Source organism: Helianthus annuus, chromosome 11, assembly GCF_002127325.2.
Source record: "Helianthus annuus cultivar XRQ/B chromosome 11, HanXRQr2.0-SUNRISE, whole genome shotgun sequence".
Taxonomy (NCBI): domain Eukaryota; kingdom Viridiplantae; phylum Streptophyta; class Magnoliopsida; order Asterales; family Asteraceae; genus Helianthus; species Helianthus annuus.
The window spans coordinates 7166230-7174217 of NC_035443.2; the positions used below are offsets into that span (position 1 = coordinate 7166230).

The following is a 7988-nucleotide window of genomic DNA, read 5'->3' on the forward strand; positions in this document are numbered from 1 at the left end:
TGGTATAATGTATGTTAATGTTATTATGTAATATTTTATGAAAAAGTAGTCCAAATTTAAAGTGAATAAAAAACAAATTTTATATTTTATATACATTTCAGTAATTTCTTATGAATACACATAAATATAAGAATCTGTTTTTTTTTTTAAAAACATGCAAATATTTTGTAAATTTTAGATATTAAAATGTTAATATGTTATTAAAGAAATTCATATTTTAGGTGATTTGTTATAAAAGAGAAATGAAAAACCAATTAAATTATATTTTGTGATTTTGTTATTTTTGTAGTATTAATTAAATTATATTTATAATGGAATTATTACATAAAGAACAAAAAGTAAAACGATCATGAAGATAAATTAAAAAGGCCAAATTTTGTTAAAAATTACATATTAAACTACGTTAGGACGTGGTAAACAACGCCAGAAATACAAATTATCTGCCATGAACCTTCTATATGACTTCCTTTTTTGATTGATATCACCGGTGAGATTTATCGGTTTATCCGTAACGAGATGCTCCATCAGCATGCATAGATACGCAGCTTCGTTTCCAGTCAAAGAGGAGTTTGACACGACAAAGTCATCATTCATTTCAAATGAAATGATTGTAGGTCCCTCGGAGGATGAGGTCAAACCTTAACCTTGTTATGTGAAACACACTAGTAAGTGCGGAATCCAAGCTAGAGTGCAAACCGAGATGAAACAAGCACAAACACAAGACACACAATATTCACCGATTAACACCACTTGTATTAATGCGTATGAAAGGTTCGGTTACAAGCTCTATGTCTACAAATCTGTTTTGCAAACTCTCTAAGTGTGTGTGTGTGTTCTCACAGAAGTGTCTCTGTCTATCTTTCTTGCTTGTCTAAACTGAAGTGAACACATTACACGGGTATATACCCAACACAGATAGTCTGGTCGAAGGATCAGATAGATTGATCGAAGGATCATCTATCGACCTGAAACCTGTCGAAGGATCTACATATACCTCGAAGGATGATCTATCGAGGTCCATCAACATCCATCGAAGGTTCATCTTTCGAGCTCATCGAAGGATCTAAACTATCCTTCGATGAGTCATCCTTCGACACAGACATATGATTATCATGCACTAACTGTTTGGCCAAGTCAAACCAGGAGGATGGTTGACTTGGTCAAACTTACAAGACTAACAAAGGACATCGTTTTATATCGTGACAACATACAGACAAAGTACAGACACAAGTGCACCAACAAACTCCCCCTTGGCTGTAGCTTTGTCTCGATCTTTGTTTCTTCAAGTCTCTGACGTCCTTTCAAGTCTTCAATGTCGGAGGATCTTCAAAGTCTTCACGTCTTGAAAGCAGAAAGTGTATCAACAAACTACCCGTATCATGTAGGAAGTGTGTTGACAAACTCCCCCTTAACATAAGCTCCCCCTTGAGTTATGCTCGTGAATGACTTGATCTTCAATGCTTAAGATCCTTGTGGTGTTGATGATGGTCAGCGGCAACTCGATCATCTTCATCATTTGAGTGCCTTCACGTCGTGTCTTCATTCTGAAGCTTGTCATCGACCATGTTCTCCTTGCCTTTAGAATCTGCACATGCAAGAAATCTAAACGCGTAATGAGAACAACTGCTTGGAATATAGTTAGTATAAACAAATGACACACGAATGACCATGTCACAATCAAACACCGTCCGACAGCTTGAAAGTTTAATAAATTTGTCAATTTTAGTTTCTAACTTTCAAAACTTGCAAATTTCGACCGTTTATGAAGATATAGTCAATTCGGTTTTCAGTTAGGTTTCAGGTAACGAAGACTTGAGATCCAACATCGTACGATCGAAAATAAAGAAGAAATAAAGTCTTTTTGGCTTTTATAAAGTTTATATTAAAACACACCTAAAATCTTTTTGATATTTTTGAAATTTTCAAATATAAAGACTGAAAGCAGTAAATAAATATATACAGACATTCTTTTTGCGAGTTTCGAGGGTAAGAGAATCATATCAGTGTACGGTCATGCCAAAACGCTCTTGTTGTTCAGTTAGTTGACGGGTGGTCCTTTGGACAACCCTTAAGCATGTTAAAAGACGAAATAGTCCTCCACTTAATCGTGTAATTATCTTGAATTAGATAACTACGGTGCTTATGTTTCAGGTGCGGTTTAGGAGCTAAAAGATGGATTAAACGCAGCTTGGGAGGCTTTGGTGATGAACGGGTCAAGAGTGGAACAAAAGATGAAAGAAAGAAGAACATTCAGGTCATCACCGTAAATTACGGTCCCACCGTAATCTATGGTGGACCTGAAAAACAAATGGTTCTCACCGTAGCACAGTTTATTCCCACCGTAACACTTTGTTGTTCACCGTAAATTATGGTGGTGCCGTAATTTACGGTGGAGTCTGCGAGAAAAACTTGTAACTGCCACTATTAAGTTGGTTTTGGGGTGTCTTTTCATTATCTATCATCATTGGACGGTTGTGGATGAACATTGGGGCGAATTTTGGCTACTTGCTTGGTTTTGTGAACATTTCTTATCATTCGGTTTGTATTTTCGATTCGTATGAACACTAGTTTGATTATGATGATGATTCACCGAGCCATGTCCGGCTAAACTCTTCGGTGATCATCTTAGGTGAATGTTTCTTGAACTTTTGTGTGTTTAATTTCTGAATTTCTAGAATGATAACTTGCGTTGCTTGAATGTCATGGTGTATGTTTGATTGTTTGTAGTTTGTTAATCAATATTGCAATTTCTAGTCTTAATCGTACGTTCTTGGTGCCGTTGGCAATCGAGATATCACGGGAAGGGTTAGGGTTGGTTATTGATTAATTGGTCATCGGGAAACAACCTCGCGTTTATATAATCCGAGTACTTTGTTCCCTTTTATCACTTCAATCATCTATACACGAGTTATGTCTATGTAACTCTTTCTAGTTGAATTACACACAATTGTTTAAAGAAACTGAAACCTAAGGTGATCATTGTTCTCTCCTAATTTGTTTTACAACCAACTTTGATTTGAATTAGTTTTTAATTTACTTTTCTAAAACAACAATCCAAACTTTTGAATTTTAATTTTCTGCAATTTAGTCTAATAATTAGTTTAAGTACAAAGCTATACATTCAACACATCTTCCACATACTCCCTGAGTTCGATACCCTACTACCACTATCTATAGTTGTTTGGGGATTAAATTTGCGTGACCCACGACATCACGTCAAATTTTGGCGCCGTTGCCGGGGAGTAGTGCGCAACGTGTGTTAGTTTAATAGTTTTGTTTTAATTTTCGGGTTTACGTTGGTTGTGTTTAGTGTGCAGGTACTTCAGGTGTATGCATACTAGAGGCTCTCACAGGTCATCACCGCTATCGTTTGATCCGGAAATTGAAAGAACGCTAAGACAAAACCGAGTTTTAGTGCGAGAAAACAAAATCATTGGTTCACCCACTTCACCCATCACACCGAGAAACATAATGGCTGATTCTCAAATTCCACCTACAACCAGTCAATCATCCTCATCTTTTATACCTACTTCCACCCAACCATCACCAAACACTACATTACCTAATACCACCGCTGAATTTACACCATCCAATGTCACCCAACCAATCACCACTCAAACTGAGCCTACTGTCACCTACAATCCATCCACCACAATCCCACCATTATCTCACTTCTTTCCCCCAACTACGGGTCAATCATCATCCACCTTCACAATTGCACCCAATTCAACTATCGTGCATACTACTTCATCTTTTAGACCACAACAACAACAATCGGGCTTCCAGTATTCGACCATCCCATTTGGGCAGACCTCGGGAATTCAAGGAGATGGTTATGATGAGGGATTTGAAGATTATGAGGGCTATGAAGATGATGGATACGGTTATGGAGGTTATGGTGATCAAGGGGAGTTTGGGTATTTGCAAAGTCAATCTCAAGGGATGGCAAGTGTTGGTGGAATGCCACAACAACAAATTATACCACAACACATTCGGCCTGACCACAAGGGCCACCAATACAACAACCTATTCCATTGCAACAAGTTCGGCCACAACATGTACAACCACAATTTCAAAGGCCGATTCAATACCCACCGATGCCCCAACAACCAATTGCACCACAAGGGCCTATACCAAGACCAATGGGTCCTATTCGTCCAAGGGGTCGATTGGGTGTTCCAAGAAGGCATCTTAGGGAACAAGCAAGGGGAATAGAGGCACATTTCAGGCCGATCATTACTCAAAACCCTTCACCGGTGGTTATCCCTCACAACAACCAAGGGAGAACTTTTGAAGTAAGAACAAACTCGTTGCAAAGTTTACCGAAGTACAAAGGGTTAGCAACGGAGGAGCCGTATTTCCATTTAGAGGCCTATGACTCAATTTGCAATACTTTTGGGAGTCAAGGTTTTTCGGCCAATGAAGTCAAGTTGGTCTTATTTCAGTTTTCTTTGGAGGATAAGGCAAAGAAGTGGTTCTACACTTTGCCTTCGGCATCTATTTACACTTGGGGGGAAATGCAACAAACTTTCTTAGACGAATTCTATACCGCCCAAAAGACCAATGATGCTAGAAAGGGGTTGAGGAGCTTCCAACAACAACATGGTGAGATGTTCCATGAAGCGTTTGAACGATTCAATATGATGATTAAAAATTGCCCTCACCATGGGATTGAATTGTGGGAGTTGATGAATGCCTTTCATGAGGGGTTGAGTGCCGAAGACGCACGTGATTTGATGTCTATCACCGGTGGGACTTTTGGAACAAACTATGAGAATGAAGATTGGGAGTTCTTGGAAAGCATGGCAACTACGTCAAAGAGGAAAGCTCAAGCTTCAAGAAGAGCCCGACCGACCACTACCTGACCGCAAGTGCACGCCATAGATGATGGTAATGTTCAAACCACTAACCAAATATATGATGTTTGTGCTTTGTGTAATGAAATAGGTCATGCGGCTGAAAATTGCCAAGGGATGTTGGACGGGCAATACGAGGAAGTCCATGCGGTTCAAGGTCAAGGTCAAGGAGGAGGTGGTAGGAACTACAACAACATGAATTCTAATACCTACCACTCCGGATTGAGGAACCATCCGAACTTTAGATATGGGAACCCTTCAAATCAAGCAAACCCAAATTTTCAAGGTAGCCAAGGTAATTTTGGTTCACGCCAATCTTACAATAATCAAGGTGGATACCGAGGCGGAAATAACCAAGGTTATCAAAAGCAATACCAAACGGGTCAAGAACAAGGGGGGTCTTCGGGTGGAAACGAGGTGATGGAGATGCTAAAGAGCATGCAAATGGAGATGCAAAAACGGAACCAACTTGATGAAGTGCGAATGCAAAAAGATGAGGTTCGTGATAAAAGCATCCAATCACTAACAACCCAAATGGGTCAATTAGCAACCGATGTGGCGGAATTGAAGAAAGGAAAGGGTCAACTTCCAAGCGACACTAAGGTAAACCCTTCACATGGTTCGTCACGAGGTAATGTTAACATTAATCATGTTAGTGTTTTAAGAAGTGGTAAAGAATTTAAAGCCAATTTGTCACCCGAATTGGTTGAGGGGGTGGTTGAGGATATCACGGGAATTGAAAGTGATGATGAACTTTCACCAGTTAAACCAAAAGAAACAATTGTTAAAAAACCGGGTTTGGGTGAAAGTGAAAAGAATGAAAAAGTTGAGGGTGAACCGAGTCAAGTTCCATTTCCATCGGCCCTACTTGACCCGGGAAAGAAAAATTTTATTGTGTCGAGAGGTCCTCAAAAAGAGGAGATGTGGGATATGTTCAAACAAGTAAAAATAAATCTCCCACTCCTCGATGCAATAAAACAAGTCCCCGCTTATGCAAAATTCTTAAAAGAATTATGTACACAAAAAAGGCAAAACAAGAAGAAAGTGCCTAAGCGGGTGGATTTGACCGGGCAAGTAAGTGCGGTGTTGAATGGAGAGCTTCCTCCTAAGCTCCAAGATCCGGGTACGCCATTGATTAATGTACAAGTTGGTAATTTTCAAATGGCTAAGGCGTTGCTAGATCTTGGAGCCGGAGTTAGCATTTTACCGGGGGGCTTATACGACCAATATGACTTTGGTCCATTAGCAAGGGTGGAGACGACGGTTGTTTTGGCCGATTTGTCTCATAAGTTGCCTCGGGGTATGGTTCAAAATGTTATTGTAAAAATTGATGAGTTTTATTACCCGGTGGACTTCTTAGTCTTGGATTACTCATTGGCGGACCCTAAGCAACAACAAAATATAATTTTGGGTCGGCCATTTTTAAGCACCGCACATGCTATTATTGATTGTAGATTTGGTACAGTTGATATGACGTTTGGAAATCGAAAAATGCGTTTGAATGTTTTTACTAACAATTCTAATGCTAACGGTGTTGATGAGTGTTTCATGGCAGACATAGTAGATGGATGCAACCCGCATGAGTATGAGGAGGATGGTTTGGATATTTGCCTGTGTGACTTTTCTGAACAGGTACATGCTTATGCACTACGGGTTGAAGAGGAAGCACAAGATGCTATGGCAATGAAAGAAGGTAGACCACCATGGACCCATCAATTCGAGGGTTTACCGGTGGAGATCGATTCGGGTACAAAACCATCATTGGAGGAAGCACCAAAGTTGGAGCTCAAGGACTTGCCTAACCATTTGAAGTATGTATTCCTAGGGGATAATGACACTTTACCGGTCATTATTGCCTCTAATTTGGAGTTGGCACAAGAGCAAGCATTGATGGAGGTTTTAAAAGCGAACAAGGGTGCTATTGGATGGACGATTGCCGACCTCAAAGGAATTAGTCCATCCATTGTCATGCATAAAATCATCACAACCGAAGATGCCAAACCGACACGAGAAGCTCAAAGGCGGTTGAACCCGAATCTAAGGGAGGTAGTTAAAAAGGAGGTAATTAAATGGTTGGATGCGGGAATCATCTATCCGATTTCGGATAGCGCTTGGGTAAGTCCCACCCAAGTTGTGCCTAAGAAGGCCGGCATTCAAGTAGTCAAGGATGAAAGTGGTGAACAAATTGCCACCCGACCGGTTACCGGGTGGCGGGTGTGTATTGACTACCGAAAATTGAATGCAGCCACTTCTAAGGACCATTTCCCGCTACCTTTTATTGACCAAATTATTGAAAAACTGTCGGGTCAAAAATATTATTGCTTCTTAGATGGGTATTCGGGTTATAATCAAATCGCCATACACCCGGATGACCAACACAAGACCACCTTCACATGTCCATATGGCACCTTTGCGTTTAGGCGAATGCCATTTGGCTTGTGTAATGCTCCGGCAACATTCCAACGATGTATGATGAGTATTTTCTCGGACATGGTTGGAGAGTCGCTCGAAGTATTCATGGATGATTTCTCCATTTTTGGCACTACTTTTGATAATTGTCTCAACGAATTGCAAAAGGTTTTGAAAAGGTGCGTTGAGAAAAATTTAGTGCTAAGTTGGGAGAAAAGTCATTTCATGGTGCAAGAGGGCATTGTGTTGGGGCATGTGATTTCGGAAAGGGGGATGGAGGTGGATAAGGCAAAGATACGGGTAATATCATCTTTGCCACCTCCTAAAAATGTTAAGGGTGTAAGGTCATTCTTGGGACACACGGGTTTTTATCGACGTTTCATTAAGGGTTTTAGTGTTATCACCAAACCCTTATGCAATTTGTTATTAAGAGATGTCCCGTTTGATTTTACTAACGAGTGTATGCAAGCTTTCACTGTTTTGAAGGAACACTTGGTCAAGGCGCCTATCTTGCAACCACCCGATTGGTCAAAGCCGTTCGAGATAATGTGTGATGCGAGCGACACCACTATTGGTGCAGTTTTGGGTCAACGGGTTGACAAGAAACCGGTGGTTATTTACTATGCAAGCAAAACTTTATCCGAAGCGCAACTTAACTACACCACAACCGAGAAGGAATTACTAGCGGTGGTGTATGCTTTGGATAAGTTTCGCTCGTATATT

General features: G+C 40.2%; 1 non-coding gene across 1 annotated transcript; it reads right to left on the bottom strand.

Annotated features, from left to right (window-relative positions):
- Positions 1 to 4566: 4566 nt before the first annotated feature.
- Positions 4567 to 4672, bottom strand: LOC118484430. The gene has a single exon (XR_004873541.1). It is a non-coding gene; the product is annotated as a small nucleolar RNA R71 (small nucleolar RNA).
- Positions 4673 to 7988: the final 3316 nt, after the last annotated feature.